Here is a 25602-nt window from a genome sequence, read left to right on the forward strand (position 1 = left end):
TCTGGCACAAGTGATTGATGACAGCAACTCCCGTTCTGAGAGCTGATTGGTGGGTCCCAAACTAGGACAAAAAATCATTTGTGGCTCTCTCTCCCCTTGATGAAATACACGGGAAATGCTAGCCTAAATCATTTCCTTTTTCACTATACCACTTTCAAGTACCAAAAGTCTCCTTCATAAGGCTGGCACTATTACCAGTGAGGACCTTCCTTTAAGGCTCCTGGCTCTCATCTCAGTGGAGGAGTGAAGAGAGAAGCCTTCCTTTTCCCTGCTGCTGCCTTTGGAGTGTGAATCAGCCCCCCCCCCCCGCCCATCCCTTTAATTCACCAAGGAAAAGCAAGATATGTAGCTGCTTGCTATGTTTTTAAGTGCACATCTAGTTTGGCTCCAGGGCATTAGATGCAGGGAATACTGCTGTTAATCCAGGCAAAAGTTCCAACCTGACTTAGCGGTGATTATAGTCTTTCCAGGCCAGGCAGATCCAAAAGGGGTGTATGTATGTATGTATGTATGTATGTATGTATGTATTATGGAGTCAAGGAACCTTATGCTGCCTACTCTATCCTACAGCTTCATTACCCCCCCACCCCCCACATCGGGGCAGCAGCAGCAGAGAGGATGAGGGGTTTTGCTTTTAGCCTCAGCAGATTCTGCAGAACCTGTTCTTACCATGATGCTCTTGCCCTAAGCCCTTAGCCCTAATCATAGCTGTCAACTTGGAAATTCCCTTATTCCGAATAGGATTCCTCGCAAGAAAAGGGAAAAGTAGACAGCTATGGCCCTAATTTCAAACCAAAGGGTAATTATTGTTCGTTTTACTTCCTTGGCTCACATTTTGCCCTTGTTACCTTGCTTCTCCCATTCTTCACCTCTCTTGTCATCGCAATTAAATTTTGAGGCTCCAGTCCTATAACCATTTAGCTGAGAATAATCCTGTTTGAATTCAGTATGGCTTATTGCCTCTGACTCTGAATAGGATTGCTCTGCAAGCCTCCTTGTGTAGATGCTACTCTGTATATTGCCTAGAATTCATCATCATGGGAGGAAAGAGTCCGTCTTCAATTGTAGATTTTCTCTCTTGCCACCAAAAGGCTGCTGTGGAATCTTCTTTCCAGTGCAACACTGTAGGAGCTGGAAGTTGGGTTGGTGGAGGAGGGGTGAAGATTGAGGAAACATTGGAAGCATCCTAGCAGAAAGGCATGGTGGTGATAATAATAGGGGAAAGCCAGCCAAGGTAGACATTTGTCCAACAAAGGGATGGAGAATGAGTGTCTTTCCAAATGTTTCGGGACTACAGTTGCCATCATTCTTGATTACTCACCATGTTGACTTGAGCTCATTGGAGTTGGAACCCAGCCACATCTGGAGAGCCACATGTTTTCCCCACACCTGTTTCACCTCCTGCTTTTTGAAGGGGAGTGATACTTTGCAACTTTATCAGATAGGATTATCCAAGCTACATCAGTGGATGCTAGCCCTGATGGCTATGGTCTTCCTCCATCATCAGAAGCAGTATGCTTCTGGAAGCCACAGGAGGGAAGAATGCTCTTGTGGATGCATCCTGCTTGCAGGTTTCCCACAGGCATCTGGGTAGCACTGTGAGAACAGGATGCTAGATGGGCCATTGGCCTGATCCAGTTGACTCTTCCTATGTTGTTATCCACATATGCCTTATCCATTAAATGCAAACAGGCAATATTTGGTGGAATCCTTCAAACTTTGATGACGGAGTTTTTGTTTTCATAGTGGTGAGTTAACAACAAGATCTGAAGTGCACTCTTTGTTATCTTGGCAAAGGTTCCAGTGACTTAAGCCAAAAGTGCAGTTTCTGTATTGGGAATACTAACAGATCATTATTCTTACTCAGCTAATCAGTGACAAGCACTGTTACACTCATTCTGACAGTCAATTGCACTGCATATACTTGCTGGAAAATGTAATATCAGTGAGGTCTCACATCTGATATTCAACACAAATTGCTGTACAGATTTTCACAGTAGCATACATGAAGGCATTTTTTCCCTTATTCTTATTTCTAATAAGCCCTTGGAAATGTAGAAATGAGAAACCTATCTTTGTGGAATGGATTTTTTGGGGAATTATTAAAAAGATCTATGTGCGTTATTAAGGGATATTAATTAGAATTTCAAACTTCAGCTGTATTTTCTCTTACCACTATTATTGTTAGTCCCCATGAGATCTATTTAAGTGTTTGGCAAGCCGCTTGAGATGAATTTATACCCCCCAACTTCACACCTATTCAAACTGAGTGTCCCCGTTCTATTCCCTAGAATGTGTCACCAAACTCAAAGCAAACTTTTATCAAGGCAATTTGTCTTTTGCTTCATTTTCTCAATTCTTTGTATTGTGTGTGTGGTCCCCGACTCAGGGTTAAGGAGTAGTTGACATGCATACGAAGGTGATGGTTAGTTGATGAAGGCTCTGTGTGAAAGGAAGGGAAGGGAAGAACTCCCAGGATGGGAGGCTGAGAGAAGAAAGGAAAGCTCCCAGATGAGAGCTGGGAGGGCTTACCTTTCTCTGTGTGGGCCAAGCTAAAGTTTACCTGTGAAGGAGGACTTATATTCTCCCCCCTTCTCTTTCTCTCTTGGCTCTTCGTTCTTAGATTAGTTCGTTCTTTTATTGTAACCTATTATGAAAAGCCTAAGGAAAATATTTTTTAAAAAGAGAAAAAGGAAGAAAAGAGGAAAGATGAAGAGATAAAGGGGGCAGGGGAAGTGGAAAGGGGAGAAAAAACAACAGGTGACATACTCATGTCCTACTCCTGTTGTTTAGAAAACAATTTGCTCTAGTACCATAGCTCTGCCACTATTTAACTACTAGAATTCTACAGAGGATGAGATAATTCCCAGATGGCAGAAAATTCCCAGGAAACAAAGGACAGTTTTTGAACACTTAGAAACCAGAAATCCATCTCCTCAAAACCCACTAGGGCTTTTGCTGCCCCCGTTCCATCCATTCTGGTGTCTGGTGCTTTGTTTGAAGATCCTGGCAGTTAAAAATAAAAGCATGAAGGACATTCCAGTGAGATGCAGAGGAGGAATAGGTGGCTTCTGATGAGACAATTCAGCCACATGCTGAAGAACAAGGCAAAGGCTAGAGGCTGCAGTTACAGGTAATCAAGGACAATTAAATAGAGAGTGATGGAAACCAGAACAGCAGCAGACCACGTAGTAAATGTGTCACTGCAGAAAAACAACAACTATGAATCAAGGTTGTTGGGTTAGGCCCTAACCCAGCAAGCTGGAATCTCGATCTGTGTGGTTTCCCTTTAGGAGGAGTGCTTTTCAGGCTGAGCAGATCAGGTCATTGAACAGGTCCATATTACTGAGAACGGTAATGTGAAACAAGAGAAATGTGTTCAGGTAAATTCCTCTGGTGGTTTCTCATGGCAGACGTAGGGTAGACTGCCCTTCTTTTCCTTTGCGTTCCTTGATCCCCTTGTTTTGGCATGTCAGTATGAGGGATGGAATGGGAAAGCTTCATTGAAACACAGCAAAATGAGAAAGTGAAGTTTCCATCCCTAGCAGCGAGTAGTAGCTCAAAGGAACAAGTGTTTTGTACAAAGTGGCTGAGGTTTCAGTCACTGCACTTAGGTAAGTGGGGAAAGGGTTGGTTCATGGCTGTTATGGTATAAGGGTGGGCAGCGTTGATTCCTGGCTGCCAGTAGGATGGCACATTCTCTCTCTTTCCCCCCCAGTCCCTTGCATCGACCTATGTGGATGTCTAATCTTTGGAAGGAAAAAAGTTTGGAACCGTTGTCCCTCCTCTTTCTCCACACAATGCAGTGAGGCATCTACAGATGCTGGGGGAGAGGAAAGCTACGGATTCTCACGGTCTGCTCTCAGCTGAAGATTTACCGACGGTTGTACTCTGGGCGCTTGTGCCGAAAGAAGTGCTGCGTGTTCTGCCTAGGTGCAATATGATGGACTATTTCACAGTGAAATATGATGGGCCTATTAATAATTGCTGTCTCCTAGTCTGACCTTGAATGGAGCTCCGGTGAAATCCTTGTTAAGTTTCCTTCCCCTTTATTTACAGCTGGGAGTGCACAGAACGTTTCCTCCTGCTGCCTGTGTAGTATGAAGACCCGTAGCATATCAATGCATGATCACTGAAATCCTATTTGCCCTTTTTGGGGTATTGATGTAACGGCTTCCTGCTAGGAAGCACCTCTCTCTCTCTCTCTCTCTCTCTCTCTCTCTCTCTCTCTCTCTCTCTCTCTCTCTCTCTCTCTCTCTCTCTCTCTCTCACACACACACACACACACACACACCCTTTCCTCTCCACCCATGCCCCCCAACTCGCTGCCACCGCAGCTGACTCAGCAGGCTCCCCCCGCGCCGCCCCCATTGATCAAGCAGGCGTACCGGTCTCCTCCTCGCCTGCTTCAGACTGCAAAGCTCAGCAAGTCTCACTGCGGGCGCTTGGAAAGGAGTTGGGATAGAGGGGAGGGGCTAAAACCACCCTCCGGGGTTGGATAATGAACTGCACCACAGAGGCGGAGGCGGAGGCGAGAGAGAGCCCCTTCACAATTAATGCAGGATCTTTATTCTATTGAGCCGCCTCTCCGCCAATGAGGTTGGAGCTCCGCAGAACACGGCGACGTACGGGAGCCCTGGAGGGGCGGGTGGGAAAAGCAACTGCAGCATTTTGAGGGACTGACCTGCCGGCTCGAAGTCTTCTGCCCGTGTGTGCGTGTGCGGACGCTGGTGTGTATCTGTGTGTCTCCGCACCGGCGAACGAGTAAGTTTCACTTTCCTTCTTGTTCTTTGCTTGCATCTGTGTCCGAGGATGTACTTCGGGGTGCATCAGAAACCAGACCTTCCCCTTTCCTCCCGCCTCTTCTGGTGATTGATCGTTCCGTAAGTAGTAGCGGGGCTCTGGGACAAAAAGGTTTGGCGAGCGCAAGGGTGGGGAGAGAAACAAGATTAACGCCACAAAACGCCTCCCCTCGCTTTTAAGTTTACTGCAGCATGTGGAGTTATTTAGAGAAGCTAGTGGGGATCTCCTCGTCAGCTTTCTGCAGTTGGGCAGAGAATTCGCTGGCCGTGGTGCTGACCGGACGGTCAACCAGATCTTGTTTGGCCAGGAGTGCTGAACGGACAGCTCCCCGTGATTTGGCGGCGGTTTGGCGCAAGGCATCTTCCCTTTCAGGGTACAGTACTATGTAGATCCATGATAAAAGTGGCCGGTGGTTTACTTCTGATTGGAGCAAAAAAGAAAGAAAGGAAGAAAGCGGGCTGTGCCTTAGAATATAAGCATCTAAGCAAAAAGCAACAACAAAAAAGACCCCATCCGTGTTTGCTCCTAATGATCCCAGGGAAGAGTCTCAAGATACCATAACCTCGTGTTCATGCCCCCCCCCTCGCCTTCAAGGTTATAGTCCAGACAGATGCAGAGGAAGAGGGTCACGCAAGCAGAGACACCAAAGTGGAGCAATTAGCATATGCACACACATGTACAGATATACTGTACAACACGTTCTGTTTCAGGACATGCTGCAATCTAAAAATGCTGTGGATTGGATGGTATGTGCACAATAGGTTTATATGCACCTGATCTGCAGCACATCATATGTAGATCCCACTAGTGCACTCAGATACTGGTGCAATGTGCTGAATACAGAGCTGGGTTCCCCGGAGAGAGTGCATCGCTAACTTTCCTGATGCAGGAACGGAAGGGTTTCAGAATTCAAAAACCAGATGTCAGATCTAATGAATACGAGGTTTAAAGCATAACAAGAACTCACCTTTGGAGTGGGTTATATTCATTGCATTGTGATTCATTGCAAGAAGTCAGTCTATTGGGATACGGAGCTTTTGTATTTCAAATCTGTGCCTGTCCGCAATGGTTGAGGCAGGGAATCACTCTCCCTGACATTGCTTAGAAGAGGTGCTGACTCAGCTCTCTCTGCTCCTGCTCAGCAGGGTAAGATGGTTCCCAAAAGGGAAAAACAAACTGGGAACAGAACAATCCACTGCACCAAAAGGCAGATGCATCAATGTCTAAACAGTGACCAATAGGGTCAGGTGTGAGAAAGAGGAATTGAGAGGGAAAGAGAGAACCTGCAAGGAAAAGAAGGAACTGCTGTGTGTGGCATTCTGGGGCATGCAAATTAAAGTGGCCTTTCTACATGGGTGGAACTTGCTGTTAGTAATATGTGATTGTGTGCACAGGTACACAGCCATGTGCAGAGAGGTTAGCATGTAGTGGGTGGAATCTATGGTGAGCCCACACCTAACTCCGTGAGTGCAATTGCCAAGGAGAGGTCATGAGCAATCATGGAGAGAGCTGCCAGCTCACTCCATGCACTGCCCAGTTGACACAAACCTTTCTCCACCCAGCCATTTACCTGTGCATATGATTGCCCAGAGAAACTCAGTAAGTGTGAACTGCCTCTATATTTTAGTGCAATGAGCTCTGTGAATAAGGGATAGGGGGAGCTTGGGGATTTCAGACAGTTTATATATTCGGGGGGTTGGGGTTGGGGGGGAAAGGAAATGTAACTATTGGCTGACTCTCTGAGGGGTACTGCAGGATGAGAGCTCTGGGGATGAGTCTGCTGATTCTTGGCTGGCTGGCACAGGGCAAGTCACTTTCCAAGCTCCCAGTCTATTATAGCTCTGGAGTGCTTACAAGATGAGATGGGAGATAACGATTTTCCAGCTCCTGAGTCATTAGCTCCGTCTGTTCCTGATAAGGCCTTGCTCACCCTTCTTGCTGCAGTCTCCTTTTGGAACACACGCACAGCCTGAACCAGTTGGCTGTCATTTACTCCAGACCTAGATGGCCTTGTTATACGGGTGTCAAGGCTACTTTGCACTCTTAAGAGTGCAGGTCTGAGCAGCATTAGATTCTTGCAGTGCTCCTGGGTTAACTTTTCTGATGCTGCCATTGGGTCAGTATGAGTCTTCTTCCACTGCTATACATCAGTGCTAGCTATAATGGGTCGGCAATAGTTCTGTGTGCCCTTCTTGGATGCTATAATGCTGGGAGGCTCCTTGTAAAATGATCGGGTTTTTCTAGCACCAGATAATCCCACAGCAATTTTACATAAAGCAGGAAAGAAAGGACTTTGTGGAGAGGTACCCAAAAGGCTTTGGTGCAGCTGCTGCATCTATCCATTGCCTCTGTAGATTGCTCCCTCTGGACTGCTTCATCATACATGAGATTTCCCCCTAGATAGAGAGCATCTCTCTGTGTGGGTGGTGATGGAATAAATCTATCACGACTGAAGTGTGCTTTGATTTTGCCGTGAGAACACGGATCAGCAAACTGTCATGTGTGAAGCACTTTTTTAGAGTGTAAGCTCCGCAGCTATTGATATTGCATGGGTGGGGTGGTGACATAGGAATGTGAATGCCCTAATATTCAATGCTGACCTAGAGGCATGAATGTGTACGCTGTATGTAGTTCAGACACAGGATGAGGAGTATGTCTTTCCTTGCGTTAGGGATCTTTTTGTGTGCTTTTCTATATTTTTGTTGATCTCAGTAAATGTACATGGGTGGCTGTAAAAATGAAGCTTCGAATGCAAGCTAGTGTGTGCCAGGATATCCAGGATTTTCCATGTCCTGTTGTGATTACAGGTTTTTAATGGACACGGAAAGGCTGGATGCTAAGGGGTATGTGTTTATGGGTGTGTTATGTGATATTTGGTGTGGATTTGAGAATGGAACTCATTGGAGGATCCCACTGTTGGAGATCACTGAATGCAAAAGCATTTAATGAGAATGTAACTGTCAGGGGAGCATCAATGAATGCTGCAGTTTAACTGCCCCTATAGAAGATCCTATGGCATAAAGTTCAGATGAAAAATCACTAAAATGGACAACTGTTGTGTGAAAGTCTTTTCAAGCCACAATGTTCTCTGAAGCTAGCTGGCATGGCAGAGGTAGCATAGACATCAAGAAGACTGAGTCATCCTGATTTATACACCATCCCTTTCTACTGCAGGTACCCTCGTTCAGTTATAACTTGCTTGTAATGCCGGGGATCCTGGTAAACATCCAGGTTGAAAGTACATTCATGTTATATGTTCCCTATGCATAAAAGCCATTCCGTCCAATGTGGTTTTTGAGGATGCCGTGCTGTTGTAAGTGGTTGCCTGCACTGTGGCATTCTGGAAACTGTTCATTTTTGAACAGGGCAAAGAAATTAACTCTAAAGATGAAATCCAATAACATCTGTCTCTGTGGCTATTCTGAACTACTTTCTTCCAGTGTTTTGTGTTAGTCATTTCCACCCTGGTATTTCTTCCACAGCAGTGTATCAAGCATGGAGGCCAGAAGGTGCTCCAAGCTTCCTTTGCAGCCTGGATCTATTCCCCATCAGTGTTCAGCTGGCTGAGTAAATCAGCGTTTACAATGTCTTTATCACCATCCTGTTGGTAGCAGACATAGATCACCTGGCAGTGTGAGTGACTCACTTTAGAATCCCAGAGCCTTTTGAAATACAGCTACTGCTATATTGCAAGAGCAAATGGGGGAAATGAAGCGTGGGAGTCAATGGTCATTTCCCCAAAGCTGTCTAAAAAGGCATTTCCTTTTGATATCTGCTGACCCCTTCTCCCAACTTGCTCTGGCTTCAGCAGGCTGACTCCAATGGTCAAGAGAAGGGAGTATGGGGAAACCTGGCTGCTTGGCATACATGATAGTGTCATGCCACGGGGTAGGGGGGGTGATGATGAATGTCTGCATGGAATGAGGAAAAGCATTCATTCTCTGCAGACCACAACTGCACGTTCTTGAAATATGTCTGTGTGGCCAGGCAATTAGCAGCAGGAGAAAAGGATCAGCATATGCTAATACTCCAGGCTAAGGCAGACAACACTGAGCAACTTCTATTTAGTGAGCAGGCCCCAGGCAAGAACTGGAATAAGTAGACTGGGGAGGAAGAGATGGTTCTGATGGAGGCCTCTCTTTGTAATACCATGTACCTTGGCCATAACTGAATGGAGTGAACTTTTTGATTGTGGCCATGATGATGATGATGATGATTTATTTATATGCTGGGTTACCCCAGCTACTCCGGGTGGCTTCCAACAAATTAAAACACACAGAGTTTTATACCAAAAGGTCAGGTCTTAGTGCTGCAGGAGAAGCACAGTTTCTTTTCTTTGGCTCACTATCAGGCATCTGTCAACTCAAAGTCATTAACTCACTCATCCCTTTCAGAGAAAATGGGAAGAAGGACTTTGACACATGTGACAACATTCTGGCATGTTGCTGAAGTGTGAATGGGACTCAACGGCTTTTACCAAGCAGCAAGACCCAACTATTTAAGGTCATGTAGTGAACAATATGGAGATGAGCTTTCAAGTATTCAACAACAACAACCATTCATGGTAGTGGAAGAATCTGAACTACAATTTAGCAGCTCATTATAAACTTCTACTAATGATCTGGGCAGTGTATCTCCCAATACCAGAAGCTGTGGTTACACAACCATGGAGGGCTGTTGCCTTTGCACTATCCTTGTGAATTTCCTGGAGATATTTAGCTGGCCCCTTTTGATGTTAAAGATGCTTCACAAATCGATGCCTTTGTCTAAACCAGCAGAGCACTCCTTGCTCTTATCAATACTAGACTTTTAATACTTAATAATTAGAATGGTTTTTGATTCTGTGTATTATATAGTTTCCTTTAACCTGCCTTTTGCTCTGTATGTTGATTGAATAATAAATCCTGGCTGAACCATTGATTGTGATTCTTATGTTCTGGTATACTTGCTGCTACAAACCTTAGCCTGTATGTAGCTGATGGCTTTCTTCTGCTTGGTGTTTTGGCGCAAGGGCATTTTGTCCTAATAGTAAGGTTCAGCACATAGCTTTGTATGATGACTGAGTGCCTCCTCCTTTTGCACAGTTGGTACCTGTATGATCCAGGTACCTGCATTCATCTTGGGAGACCTAGAATTCTGGAGACCTATATCTTTCCTCCTACATTCCACAAATCCTGCCACCACTGCCCAACACTTCCTAACAGCATCACTCATGGCTACATAGCTGTGCCTGCTTGCAAAAACTTCCTAAGAGCCACATTATTTCCCCATGGTGGTCTGAGTATATTCCAAAGGTTAGAGACAGATGGATGCCAACAGCAACAATATGTGTGGGTCTCCTGGAGCCTGTTAAACAGTGTTTTATTAGACATATGCACCTATTTTGTTCCCAAAGCAAATGATCTCTTTGGGTGGATAGACAGGATGTTGTTTCTTCCTTTCTTGCTGCAGATTCCCCTCTCCCTGCCGCACCAGAAATGGTGTGTATGGCAGGGGGTCAGCTGCCATCTGCTGCATCATGTCTCACCAGTTTACATCATTTGCTGAGATCTCTGCAGTCTTCGTACTGCAATAAGAACTAGTAGTGTTTTGCAATGACTGTATGTCATGCATTTTATCTCCACATTCTCAAGCACTTGTTTTTACAGTTGGAAATGACTAAGGTATAGAGTGTCACTTTCCCAAGGTCACACAGTAAAAAAGAAAAACAAACAAACATGGGACAGCTAGAAAGGGAAGCTCCTGTTGCCTTCATCTTCTAACCGATAGTGAATGCAAATGGTCTTCCTCGAAATCCTTTTGTCTAATACTCACTCACGGACGGATCATCTTGAACTATTTAAAAATATTTTTATTCATTTTTAAGTTTAACAATGAACGTCACAAATAAGTCATATTCTTATACATATAAGATTCTCTGAATCCCTGGACTTCCCTCCATCCCTCCACAGTTTCCATAGTTATTCTTTTCCAACTGCATCATATAATGTTCTCCATGTTTTCTTAAAACTCAGTTCTCACCATAGTTCTCGTTACATTGCAAGTGTGTTTTTTTAAATCCTGCTAATGTTTTTAATTGTTTACAGTGTTCTTTGAAGTAACTCCCCCCCCCATTCTTTATTATATTTAATGTCCTCTTAATCTCTGCTCTTCCTGGTCATTTTTTGCCATTTTGGCATAGTCCATCATCTTTATCAGCCATTCTTCTCTTGTAGGTATTTTATCTTCCTTCCATCTTGAACAGTGCTCTAAGCACCTGTGGTGTCGTCCAGGAACAAAGCTTCCAGGTTGCCTGTATCAACATTTAAGTAGGGTGAAGCTAAAGTGGAGAATCTGGAGGTGTCTAGCGGTCTCACAATCCCACAGTTGTTGTGTGTTGTGGCTGTGATGGAAGAGCATCATGCTCCAAAGGAGCTTCACCAGAATCCTCCTATGTCAGCCAAGCAGAGCACGTTCATCCTCTTGCTTTGCATCCTCTCATTACAAGGTTACCACAATATATCATGAACATAATTACTAGTACTAGTGATGGATGAACTCCCATCAGTTTGATTCAGAACTGGCTCAGAAATTATAAGCTTTCTCTTGAGAACTCTTGGGAGAAAGGGAAAAAAATACTTTTCCTGTGAGTTCTTTTTCTTGTGGCTCATAATGTTGGTTCATGTGTGCTGGATGCACCTCATTGTAAAATTCCCTTGTAACTGTAGTTCCCAGTACTAGCCATGGAAGAGGAAACTGGAAATTCAAGCACGTTCCCTCCCCAAACAATCAATGCTGGAAACAAGTGATGGTTTTAGAAACAACAGACAGATGGAGAAAAGTAGCCAAATGTCAGTACGAAATAAACAAAAGGAATTTACCTAAACAGAGAAGGAACTTGAATGGATGGTTTGCTCACATAGTGAATGTTTCATTGGCTTGGGCTGATGGGAGCTGCCTGTAATGCGGAATATCTGGAGGGCGCCAGGTTGCTGAAAGCTATTCTACATACTGTGCTTCTCAAAGTAATCGTATTGCTTAACATTTACTTGGTGCAGTTTTAAATTATTCTTATTTTATCTGATGGTAAGCCTAAAGTCAGGGACTGCCTTACTATTGGGTTTTGTTAAACCATTCTGGAAAACGTTTTTCTCTCCCCCTAAACAGTAGGGTAAAATGGTCATGAGCAATATCCAAACGGTGCATTCTGCCAGTGCAAGGTTTTCCACTTGTGCAACAGAAATTCTTTCCTTTCCTTTTCCTGTGTGTACCTGTGTGCCCTCCCCCAATCTGCTTCCAGAGTGTTGGGGAAAATGCCTATAACAGGTTTAGGAGACTTGTGGAGGGGAAAGAGAGGGGGAATTCCATTGCAAACAGAAACACTGAAGGAACATGTTACTTAGCAGTACATTGGAAACAACCCAATATAAATAAATACATTCTGAGTGCTTAAAGTGTGTGGCATATATTACCTCAGCAATTCTAACAGCAGCGTTTTCAAACAGGCCAGTATGAGAATGCGCTCATTGTCAATGGTGGGGTGGAGGGTCAGAATAAGACTTGTTTTATGATCACTAATAAACCTTTCTACTCATTCTCTTATGGATAGTTTATGCCATACGCCTGTTTTTGGAAACATCCTCCTTGACTGTGCTTTGGCAAAGATCCTTTAGTGAATTCCTAGCTGAGGTGAGCTTGGAACCAGGAACTTGCAGCTCAGACAGCTCACTCTCTCAGCCCTTGCATGAGACTTGCTCTCCAAATGCCATTTGCTTATTAGTCCTCATCACTGAGTTATCACTGTGACTAAGTGCCATGTCTGAGTTGCAGTGGCTAATTTCTCTTCATGGCTTCTTTCATTTATAATGGGATTTTGATAACATCAAACGTCCTCAGCTATCGGATAAACTAAAGCTGGCACAATTACCAATTCATTAATTCAATCTCAGCAGATAATCTAGACTGCCCATAGCAAGGATCACCAGTGTACCTGTATTTCAGCATCCACTTTAGAAGACTTTGTTTCCTGCAACTTCTGGGAGCTGAAGTAGCCTTCCCTTCAGCCTACCAACAAGTGACTTTGCATATTAAGGGCCAGCTGGCCTAAATCCAATGTTTTTGAACTGCCAGACAACTTGGCAAATCCTCTATTCATTCTATCATGACTCAGCATTGCAAACCCAACGCAGCCAGTAAAGATTCCCCATCTTCCAGAGAGCAAAAAATAGACAGGTATAGCTTTATTTTCCATGTACTATATACATGATTGCATATGATTGTTATAGGAGTGCCTTTTTGTAAGTTTCTTGTCCATAGCTTCTATTCCCATAATGCCTTGGAGCTCTAGGGTTCACAAGAAATGAACTCAGCTCATTTTTAGAAATAGGAGGGGGGGGGGCTTGATTAGAGAGGAACTATTGTCTCAGAAATGGGAGAAAACAGTGTTTTCCGCCTTACCCAGGCCAAGAACATAAAAGACTTAGGATTAGCTGCGGGAACCCTCTCTAGCTAATGGAGACATTTTCATTCCCGAGCTTACAAAAAGGTTCCCTTTATTATATTGGACTAGATATGGGGGTCAGTCCCTGCATGATTCCTGTGAATCCCTTCTGAATTTGCAACCCATAGCAGTTAGTGTGAGCAGTTAATGTGTGTAGATGGAGGGGAGAATCAAGGCACAGTATAGCAGCTTTAAAGTAAACTCCATTTCCTGTGAAGGAAATAAGAAATAGCATGGCATATAGACATTTTAAAGATCCCTTCCAGCATAGTCTCCTCCAATAGGGTTGTATCCAACAAAGTCATCCTAGCATATTTCTTCATTGCAGGGGGTTGGACTAGATGATCTACAGGGTCCCTTCCAACTCTATGGTTCTATGATTAGTACAAGGATTTCTGTTTTCGCAGCAGGTCTTCCCCTCCCCCTCCCCCAATCTCTTCTGAGGGTTTCCCCAAACCTCCAGAACAGATAGGTGGTGTATGGGAGCACAGGAGAGAGGCGGGAGAGAGGAAATTCCATTCTATAGGTGAAAGTCCTTGTGCTAACAGGACAGTTTCACCAAAAAAATATCCAGTGTTATTCTCAGCAGGCTCTCCAAAACCTCCATGTTTCCAATAATTTTTGTTTTCAAGTGATTGCAAAGAGTTCTGGAGTTTGTGTTGGTAGGTAGATGATTGACCACCATTGCACTCAGGTACATGTTAGTCGCAAAGGAATGATCCAGGAAGGTTTTTCCATGGTTTCTTAAATTTCCCAGCTCCTGCCCTAGGAGCAGTCTGAGAGAGAGAATAGATGCCCAAACCCAGTCTTGGCTTAGAATGGCCCAAACTTCATTGGATACTGCTAGAGTAACAGAGAAACAGATTTCACTCTGAGAGCTCATCCATTCTTTCAAAGGATGGAAATGCTGAGGTATGTGTTGAGCAATTAATTAGACAGGAAAGATACAGCACCACAGAAGCCACAGGGCAGTCGGATGGAAATTGCAAAATTCATGTAAAGTGCTAACAGGATACTCAAACCTGAGGTCTCTTCCAGACTGTTGCTTTTTTGCAGCAGGGTTTCATTGCATACAGCAAGTTCAGGTTGCCAAATTAAAGTGGATTTGGACAACAAATATGCTCCCCCCCCCCAAAAAAAAGACTTAAGGAGGATGATGGCAAAATGCATGGGGAAGTGTGCTTGATAGAATATAACACAACCTCCGTGCAAATAAATCAGGATGAGTTCTCAGCAACTGATGTTGGATAACCTTCCCACAAACAAATCAAGAAGGAACAGGTTGAGTAGTAATCAACAAAGTCTTACACAGAGTAGACCTACTGAAATTAATGACCATGACTAAGACCCTGCCTACACCATACCTTTAAACAGTCATAACTTCCCCCAAATAATTCTGGGAACTGTAGTTTGCTAAGGGTGCTGAGAGTTGTACGATACCCCTATTCCCCTCTCAGAGCTATAATTCCCAGAGTTCCCTGGGAAGAGGGATATGTGATGTTCTGTTGTTGTGTTTTTGTAAACCCTGTTGGAAGCTGCCCAGAGTGGCTGGGGCAACCCAGTGAGATGGGCAAGGTACAAAAATAAATCCTTGTTGTTATTATTATTGCTGTTGCTGCTGTTTTTAATTGTTCAGCCACTCTGGTAACCGTTGCTCTGCAGGGGCAATAGGAGTCACCTAAAAATTCTCAGCACTCTTAACAAATGACAGCTCTCAGACTTATTTGAGGGGAACCAATTTAAAGTGGTTATAACAGTGCTTTAAATGTCTAGTATAGATGGAGCCTAAACACTCAATAGGAGAGTGAGACTTAGCTGACTACCACCCATTGCCTGGGTGGGTGGAGCCAAAGATACAGGTCACTGTTTAGGTTGACCATCTCTCAGACATCTTACTATGGGAGTTGTAGTCCTAACAACCTCTGGACGATTCCAGGCTGATCAACTCCTGCTTGCATGATGGGGAATAGAGAAGAGTCCCACCTCCAACATCACCTGATGCTTCGGAATACCAGTTGCTGGAAGCCACAAATAGGGAGAGTACCGCTGAGCTCTGGTTTGGCTTGTGGGCTTCCCATAGGCATCCAATCAGCCCCTGTGAGAACAGGATGCTGGACTAGATTTGCTGCTGGCCTGATTCAGCAGGACTCTCTTATGTTCTAAGCCAATTTTCACCGCAACACGTTAAGGCTGCAGTGTGCAAAAGACTTAGTCTGGGCTTGTTCCCAAAGCAATTTCCCTGGTCTTGCCTGAGTGGCTTGAAGACTTGCCCTTAATTCTCCCCACTCCAAGAGGGAAATGTACCATGATGTGCTTCAGTCAGCTTACTGCAATGCTTATGTGAACAACTTTCAAACTAAGAGCCGAAAGGAAGATCAAATGAAGGGAATGTGTCAAGAGCCACCGACAATTTTACACTTGCAATTTTACACTTGCAGTTCTCTGCTCTCCTCCCTACAGTTCCTCATCTGCTCTTGTGTGGCCTAATTATGTAGGCATATCTTTCCCCTCTCTGATCCAGCCCTGCAGCCTGGCCCTGCCTACACCAAAAAATTTAGGGTTCGATCCTGCCCTTCTTTTTTATGTGAATCGTTGAAAATCCACCTGCATGAGCAAATCAAAGAAGGATGTGGCCCTTTCTATGAGTGGTGGCCTGGAGAGAGTAAACGACATGTTCTTTGTATTTAAATCACTCTTGGAACGTACTGCCTGACATTACTCAGCCATAATAAGCCTTTTGCTGCAATGGATGCTGCAGTACACGCCATGCCAGACTGAATCCTCCCTGTTCGTTTGTGCTGTTTAGTGCTACGCTGGCACAAATTTGAATCTGCCTGCTCCCATTGTCTTAGTTGGGAGGTACAGGGGAGCAGTTCAAAGATGATGACTCCTTGCAACAATAGTTTGGGGATGTTTAGAAAGTGACAGGACGATGCAGTCAAGGAATGAGACCCTGTGGAATTGACAGAGCGGTGAGCTAAGCTACAAGGATTAGAGGGAGCTCAACTCGTATGTCTCTATGGAAGAAATGTTCAGTATGAACCTCCCCAGCAGATAGAGAAGGTTTCTCCCCCTCTCCCCTCCATATTCTATTTTGAAACTGGTTGTATTACTAGCATGCTTTGTTGGGGTAAATTTAGCCATCAAAATAAATACAAAATTGGCAAAAGATCTGCTTGATTTTTAACTACCCACTAAGAGATGGCAGCCCGATATTCAGTTAAAACATTCAGTCCTCTATATTCATGAAGCTACAAGAGTGACCCTATCCAAATTACTGGCCAAAATCCAGTGCAGAATTAAACACACCTGAGGCCACTGGATCTGTGTTGGCTTGTGGCCAGTTCTGGTGCAGTGTAGCAGTTAGTGCAGGGTGGGAAAGCTTTTTCAGCCTGAGGTCCAAATTCCCTTCTGGACAGCTTTCCGAATGCCAGAAGTTTGTCAGAGGGAAAAGTGAGTGGAGCAATGGGTGGACTGTCAACCTTTGTACAGTAGGCTAGTTTCTGCAGATGTACCACTCTATCCCTCATCCTGGGGAGAGTGGGGGTGGCTAGGAAGGAGGTGAGGAATAGAGAGAACCACAAGGGCCTGATCAAGAGCATGAAGGGCCACACCCAGCCCTTGGATCTCAGGTTCCCCACCCCTAGGCTAGAGTATTTGAACTTGAGTTCCAAATTTCTTTTAAGATATGAATCTCATTTGGTAATTTGGACTAATCATTATCTCTCAGCCTAACCCCTGAAGGACCAGGTGTGCAGCCTGGGAGTCATTTTGGACTCACAGCTGTCCATGGAGGCACAGGTCAAATCTGTGTCCAGGGCAGCTGTGTACCAGCTCCATCTGGTACGTAGGCTGAGACACTATCTGCCTGCGGACTGTCTCGCCAGAGTGGTGCATGCTCTGGTTATCTCCCGCTTGGACTACTGCAATGCACTCTACGTGGGGCTACCTTTGAAGGTGACTCGGAAACTACAACTAATCCAGAATGCGGCAGCTAGACTGGTGACTGGGAGCGGCCGCCGAGACCATATAACACCGGTCTTGAAAGACCTACATTGGCTCCCAGTATGTTTCCGAGCACAATTCAAAGTGTTGGTGCTGACCTTTAAAGCCCTAAACGGCCTCGGTCCAGTATACCTGAAGGAGCGTCTCCACCCCCATCATTCTGCCCGGACGCTGAGGTCCAGCGCCGAGGGCCTTCTGGCGGTTCCCTCATTGTGAGAAGCAAAGCTACAGGGAACCAGGCAGAGGGCCTTCTCGGTAGTGGCGCCTGGCCTGTGGAATGCCCTTCCAGCAGATGTCAAAGCGATAAACAACTACCTGACATTCAGAAGACATCTTAAGGCAGCCCTGTTCAGGGAAGTTTTTAACGTGTGATATTTTACTGTATTTTTGGTTTTTATGGAAGCCGCCCAGAGTGGCTGGGGAGGCCCAGCCAGATGGGCGGGGTATAAATAATAAATAATAAATTATAAATTATTATTATTATTATTATTATTATTATTATTATTATTATTATTATTATAAAAAAATAAGGGGGAACCATGTATATTACCTTCTGTTCAGGGAAAGTGGATTATAAATGTATGTGGCTCTGAGGGTGCTCTTCTGCTGGGTTCTAAAACCAACAATGCAAGTGTGATGGTGAGCAAAAACACGTAAGTGTTTAAACAAGCATTTTCTTGCAGTTTTGCCTTTTTTTGTTTGTCTGAGATGCAGTTTTGTGACAGCACCATGATGCTGGAGCAGGGAGGGGGAGAATAGGACTTGATTCATGGTGTACTTCTCAGTGTCACAACATCCAAGGGTCTCACAGGCATCAGTGAATTGATCTTCACACGTCTTAATTTGAAGACAAGATAGCAAAGACACAGAACAGTTTAGAAAGCGATGTAAAAGAGAGAGGAAGAAACAACTGCCACTTCTGAGTCCCATTTTACGGAATGTGTTTCTACCACAAATTGATTGCAAGAGCAAAATCTTGGGTTGTGCAGAAGGCAGGAGTAAAAGCATTTCAGAGGCACTGAGATAGCATTGAAAACTTTCCCTGAATGTCACCTGGTGTAGTGCATACAGTGGATAATCATAGAAAAGCAAATAAATGCTTTTCTAAGTTCCAAGATTGCATCTGTTCTGAAATGAGAGTTTCCCATTGTCCAGGAACCTTTGAAAAGAAGCAGAAGGAGCTCATGTTCAGTACGGAATAAAACATCAGTCATCCATGATTTGATCATGGATGAAGGGACTAACCAGGCATATATAACCAAAACAGGGTGCATGGCCTGGGTGGCGCTATGCTAACCCAGCTGTGCCCACCCAGGTACTTGATGTAGCGCCACTGCAAGTCAGGGGGAAAGGGCATTGTATCACTATCATTCACAAAAATTCCATCTCCCTTGCCAGGAGAATGACCCACACTGTATGGGTTCAAGGGAATGCTTGTCATGTTGGGCCACAGAGAGAGAATGGAGATATTGTTAGCATATTTTTCATCCTGCTGCACTACAACCTATCCAGCTGTGCTGGTGAAGGTAACTTGGACATGTCATGGGCCAGGAGTCAGCTTCACCTGCTGAACAGCAGCCTGAAGGGGGAGAAGGCAGAATAACTCCACCTGCAGCTGATCAGCCTTCAAGGTAAGGAGGAGATGTGAACCAGCTAGCTTCAGCCTTCTTAAACTGAGCTCTCAGTAGCAGATAGATACTGGAAACAATGCCTGTGGTTCCTGGCCCCTTGGCTCTGCAATTATCTGAATTCCCTGACCTCTGGACTGTCTCATGCTGTATGTGGATTCTCAGGCAAGTGTTCCTCAGAGACTCGTAGCCCCTGCTTGCTTGGCAATGGGATGGGACCATGACAGGATGTGGTGTTGGAGACCCCCTTCATTGTGTGATAGATTTCGATATTGGTATCTGAAGAAGTGTGCATGCACACGAAAGCTCATACCAATAACTGACTTAGTTGGTCTTTAAGGTGCTACTGGAAGGAATTTTTTTTGTTTTGACTATGGCAGACCAACACGGCTACCTATCTGTAATTCGATATTTCTGTGGGTGTGCTCTGGGTACAGCTAATGTTAGCCACTGCCCTATATCAGGAGTAGGCAACAGGTGTTGCGGACTGCAAGCTCTGATCAGTCCTAGTCACCATGGCCTAGGATGACTGGAATTGCAGCCCAAAACATAGAGTACTGTGGTGGCTACTCCTGTCTCATATATTCTGAAAGTCTGGGTTAAGACTGTTTATATTAATGCTTTAGTGTTTCTACAAATACAAAATCATTATCATAATTTCAATTTGTTTGATGCCTGGTGCTAAAAAATTGCAGCACAAAAATCCACCCAATACAAGGCATGCAAAAGATTGAAACAGCAGCATTCGTTGAAGATGATCACACGCTCAGTCTAAAAATGACAAACTCCCAACTACCCCCAACAGATATATATGATCATGATCATAAAAAAACAACAACCAACTGTGATGTCCCCAGAACAGCCAAGAGGATAACAGGCAAATCTCTGGAAGAAGAGGAAAGTCTTCACCTAGCATAGGGAATATATTTTTAAGTTGAAAAAAGCAGCAGAGCTGGAAGACTAGTTTCTTTTTGGGCCAGATGCCAATTGGCTACCAGTATTGCCCATCTTTAAGACCAGCATCTGTTCGTAGAATCAAATTAATGTGCATCCATCAGATAATTGACATTAAACAGCCCCACATTTCTAGGGAGTGTCATCTGAACTAAAAATGATTGAATTACCTTCTACATTAGCTATGTGGGGGTTTGGGGGTGGGTTTGAAGGATAAGACAAAAAAGGTGAACTTAGGTTCAATTCATACTGTAATTGGTGCAAGTGTGGATGCTACTTTCTCCTAGTCCAGATCCATCTTGCCCCAGTGAAATCCTAAAGGAATCTTGTGGGAGGCTAAAGCTACTTCCGGATAAAATATGTGTCTCTCTATGTATGTTGGAGGGAGAGAACTACACTTGCCACCCTAAGCTCCTTGAATCAAGGTCATGATATAGATATAATAAATGAGAGATAATTGGAAATTGCAGAGTATGGAGAAAATGAAGGATAAAGTGCGAGACTGGTTACACTACGCTCAGATTAAAGAAATTTTTAAAAGTGACAAAAAGTTAGGATTCCAGGCGGAGAAATCGAAGTTGGAAACAGAATTGTTAAAACCTAAGACTAAGGTACTTTCAAGAATGTATAACTTGCTGTTGAAATGGAACACACAAGACGAAATGGTTAAGTCGGCTATGATAAAATGGGCTCAGGATATTGGGCATAACATTATGTTTGAGGACTGGGAAAGGTTGTGGACCACTGGGCTGAACTTTACTGCATGTAATGCTTTGAAAGAAAATGTAATGAAAATGATATACAGATGGTACATGACCCCGGTTAAACTTGCCAAAATATACCATTCGTCTGATAACAAATGTTGGAAATGTAAAGAAAATGAAGGAACATTCTTTCACTTCTGGTGGACTTGCCCTAAAGTGAAGGCCTTCTGGGAAATGATATACAATGAGTTGAAAAAAGTATTTAAGTATACCTTTACCAAGAAACCAGAGGCCTTTCTTCTGGGCATTGTCGACCAGAAGGTGTTAAAGAAAGATAGAACATTTTTCATGTATGCAACAACAGCAGCAAGGATACTACTCGCCAAGAACTGGAAAACCCAAGATCTACCCACACTGGAAGAATGGCAGATGCAACTGATGGACTATATGCAACTGGCGGAGATGACTGGCAGAATCCGAGACCTGGGAGAAGAAAGGATTGAAGAAGACTGGAAGAAGTTCAAGACTTATTTACAGAAATATTGTGATTTAATGGAATGTTAAGAAGGATGCTTGGTTATAAATAATTGGCCATCATTAAAATAGTTTAGAATTTGATGATAAGAGAGATTAAGAGAAACAAATTTGTAGGGGAATTATTTTATTGTATTTAAATAAGCGATTACAAACTTGGAAATAAGATGATAAATTGCTGGACGAAAATTTATTAATGATGCAAATGGGAGCGGGAGACGTGAGGAAGTTCAAGGATGTTATGAAATTTTGTTAAAACAAAACAACATTGTTTATTATTATTGTATTTTTTTTTCTTTCTAAAAACTTCAATAAATATCTTTTAAAAAAAAATAGATATAATAAATGAACAAGCATTTCCAATGTAAATGCTGCAGGTAACCTGGCTAGTGTATTCTTCTAGCATTTTGTGCTATTGCAGATTTCTTACACAGCATACAATGGAGACAGGCTGCTGAGTTAGATGGCGCATGTGACTGTTCCTATGTGATAGGAGCAGCGATATTTCTTAGGTGTGCAGTCAGCAACCTTCCATTGCTGGCAATGGTAAGGGGAAGCACCTTGTGTGCTTAGGAAGTGCTGTCTGCCACAGCCTGCAAGCAAAGGATTTTTGGTGTGGGTGGAGGTTGCCTCTGGATTCAAACCTAAAAATATATATTTGTACTTAGTGCCCATGCCTTCTATATGATATGAATGAGCCTTTGTGGAAGTTGAGCAAGCATTTATGGGCCTCTCCAGCTTTGTTGTTGTTGTTTAGTCGTTTAGTCGTGTCCTACTCTTTGTGACCCCATGGAGCAGAGCACGCCAGGCACTCCTGTCTTCCACTGCCTCCCGCAGTTTGGTCAAACTCAAGCTGGGAGCTTTGAGAACACTGTCCAACCATCTCGTCCTCTGTCGTCCCCTTCTCCTTGTGCCCTCCATCTTTCCCAACATCACGGTCTTTTCCAGGGAGTCTTCTCTTCTCATGAGGTAGCCAAAGTATTGGTGCCTCAGCTTCACAATCTGTCCTTCCAGTGAGCACTCAGGGCTGATTTCCTTAAGAATGGATACATTTGATCTTCTTGCAGTCCATGGGACTCTCAAAAGTCTCCTCCAGCACCATAATTCAAAAGCATCAATTCTTTGGCAATCAGTCTTCTTTATGGTCCAGCTCTCACTTCCATACATCTCCAGCTTACACATGGGCAAATCACCAGGAGAAAGCTAGCAAGTGGGCAAGAAACTCAAAGATGTCTAAAGCAGGCACGTCCAACTCCCAAGAGACTGTGATCTACTCCCAGTATAAAAAAACTGGCAGTGATCTACCCATTGTCATTGGAGGGAGGAGGAAGGTGGGTGGGGTGGGTTGTTGAGCTTTTTAGGGGGAGGATTCCACAGAGTTTTTGAGCTTTTTTTTAAGTTAACTTTTTGTACACTTTAACCTACTGGCTGGACATGCCTGGTCTAAAGCAATCCCTTTTAGACATATCTAGAAGGATCCCTCCTAGCCAGGTAGCATAATCCATCTGCAGTCCATCCCTTCTTTAGATGGGTGCAGCTTACTTCACAGTATGGTACTGCATTTTTTGGGGGGGGGCGGGCTCCTTCTATACCTTCTGTAGAGTGGGTCCCTGGACTTTTGCCCCAAAGTCTTGCCCTGAGGGCACCACTGTCACTATTATTATTACTAGACTGGTAGCAAAATAAAAATAGACCTCAGCTAGATGGTGGTCTGGTTTTGGATCTGAGCTTTCTGGTTCTCAGACAGCAAGAGGCGATGCCCAGCTGCGTTCAGCCCCTGTTGCAGGAACCAAACTGATTGCCAAGTCAGAGCGATGACCTTTCACAGCAGCCGGCTCCCCACAGGGCTGGGAGGATGGAGCGGAGGCCAGTGGCTGCAGCTGCCAACTCTGCAGCTCCTCACTTTCTTCACTCCCTTCTGCGGTGCAGTTTGTCATTCAGTCAACGGAAAGCTCCCCTTTGCATTGGTGGAGAGAGGGAAAGGAAGGTGTGTGTGTGTGTGTGTGCATGTGAGGGAGCAGGGAGCTATGACTCAGCGATGCGTAGTCCCAAGGAAATTAGCAGCTGAACTGCCTCTAATTAAAACTGTGCCCGGTAAATTCACTGGACTGGATCAGACATGCTGCTCTATGTCTTCCCTCGCTCTGAAAATAAAAGTGCTGAGGAATGCCTCATACACAATGCCACATAAATGTTAATAGGAAAACCCGTTGCTTGGGTAATGTGCACATTACACACATCGTTCGGGAATTGCGCTTGGTGGAACGGCAAGCGGGGGACTGATGAAAGTCTTCTTTCATTAGCCTGGCTCGGATAACATTTGGTCCAAACCTTAAGCCCACATAGGTTAGCTAATGTGGGTGTTAGCTGGTTAAATATAAGTAATGAATTTTAAGAAACAGTCATTCACACGGCAACCAAGCACATTGCCTCTTTCCCCTCCCTCTTCCCAGGTAGTTTTGATTTGGGCTCCCCAGGTGTGCGTCAAAACTTAGCTGTGATAGTTGAGTATGTGTAGCCTGGATAGAAGGAGGCTTAGAAGAGATATGATTGCCTTTTTCTAATATCTAAAGGGGTGCTGCATGGAAGATGGAACATAAACAGGATTGCCATATGTCCTCTTTTTCCAGGACATGCCCTCTATTTCATGGGTAGAGTCGTTGTGGTGATCCATAGTTAAAAGTAGAAATCGTGTCCTCTTTTTTGCTCTTCAAAATATGGCAATGCTAGCAAGCTTGTTTTTTCCTGCTCCAGAGGGTAAGACCCAAACCAATGGATTCAAGTCACAAGAAAGGAGATTCCAACTAAACATCAGGAATAATTTTCTGACAGTAAGAGACGTTAAACACTGGAACTGACTCCCTTCGAAGGTGGTGGATTTTACTTCCTTGGAGGTTTTTAAGGAGAGTTTGGATGGCCATTTTCCATGGATGCCTTAGAGGAGATTCCTGCATTGCAGGGGGTTGGACTAGTTGAATCTCGGGCACCGTTCCATGTTTTTATGACTGTTGCAACATGGAAGACAGGGCTATTTCTTAATCGTATTGTTGCAAAGTGAAAGACATTCATTTATTCAAATACATTTATAAGCAGCCTTTATGAGTCAAAATAAAACATAAGTGCAACATAAAACAATAAAACCATAAAATACCATAAATATAATAAAAACAAGCAGTATAGTACTCCATTAATAAAATCAGCAATATAATACATAAACCTCCCACGCACAGTGCAGTCCATCAACCCTAAAGTTGGCAGAGTGGCATTTAGTAGGACATCTGATGGATAGAGCCACCAGGAATAGGTGAGCTTTCAAGGTTTTACTGAAATTCATGAACTGTTGTCATTTTTAGGAGCTCAGCTGCTGCTGCTGCTAAGGAAATGCAACATCATGGGGTTACTCTTTCTCTTGTGCCCACTAACTCTGCAGCACTGGCAAATGCAAGAAGAGCCCAACTCAACAATCCCATAATTCTATTACTAATTTGTTGCCTAAAACATAGGAAGGTGGGAGCAGGCCAGTTTCTCAATGTTGTACCTGAACTTTTTGCAAGGTTCTACAAGGGCTCCAGGCTTGCTTTTTAAATAGTAACAATGAAATCTGGGCTACATGACTCATCTGTGAAGTTTGGGGTGGGATTTCCCCTGCTTGCGCCATCCCTACAAACACCCATGACTGCATGGAGAGAAGCCAGTCCATGGAATCAGCTTCCACGTGGCTTCCATGCCTTGAGAGAACCTCCCATTTCTTTCATCTTTCTGTGAGTTATTAGGGGTCTTGAACTTGAGATTATTGTGATCTCAATGTCTGGGCCAACATGGTAGCTTGTGTGAAGCAGGGAACCTGCCCTTTTCTGTGAAAGTTCTTGCTCAAATTTAGAAGGAGTTGTGGTCAGCAAGGTGGGCAGGATGAAATTGCTTACCTGGCTTCCAAACACTGAGCACTGCTGTTGGTTGCCAAGATATAGATGGGGAAGGGCGAAGCGGCAGGGAGCTTGGCTTGGTGCAGACCTGGCAACAAGCATGTCTGTTGGCTGCGCCACCATGGCTGCACCTCACCAAACTCCCAGCACCTCTTCTTTCCCCCTCCTGGTAACCAACACCACATGACCCGGAAGCTGTAGGCCGGCTCCCTCGGCCAATAAAGCAAGATGAATGCCGCAACCCCAGAGTCGGTCACGACTGGATCTAATGGTCAGGAGTCCTTTTACCTTTAGCTAGTCATCGCCAAAGTGACAGAGAAGGATCTCAGGAATGTTGTTTTCTGTCCTTCAACTCTGAACACAGGTAGCAAGTATCTCGGCCCAGACCCTGCGCTCTTACTATCTTTCTCATCTCTTTTCAAGTGCTCTTAGAGCTCATTAGAGGACAAAATGATGAGCGAAGGGAGGGAAGACACTTGCCACATGGGAACCTAGTGTTCTGTAACCAGATGAACTGATAACAAGAAACAATCTTTTCTTGCTTTATTGTTAAATTAGAAATGACTCTCCTT

General features: G+C 44.2%; 1 protein-coding gene across 3 annotated transcripts in view; it reads left to right on the forward strand.

Annotated features, from left to right (window-relative positions):
- Positions 1 to 4562: 4562 nt before the first annotated feature.
- Positions 4563 to 25602, forward strand: part of SYT2 (synaptotagmin 2) — a 143393-nt gene continuing 122353 nt past the window's right edge. For 2 of the 3 annotated variants that reach the window (XM_081914438.1, XM_081914440.1), the window contains exon 1: positions 4563 to 4764. The gene's annotated coding sequence lies outside the window, so the exon portion shown is untranslated. The remainder of the gene's footprint in view (positions 4765 to 25602) is intronic. The other variant, XM_081914441.1, reaches the window with a different exon arrangement.

Source organism: Podarcis melisellensis, assembly GCF_964234715.1.
Source record: "Podarcis melisellensis genome assembly, chromosome: 6".
Classification (NCBI taxonomy): Eukaryota; Metazoa; Chordata; class Lepidosauria; order Squamata; family Lacertidae; genus Podarcis; species Podarcis melisellensis.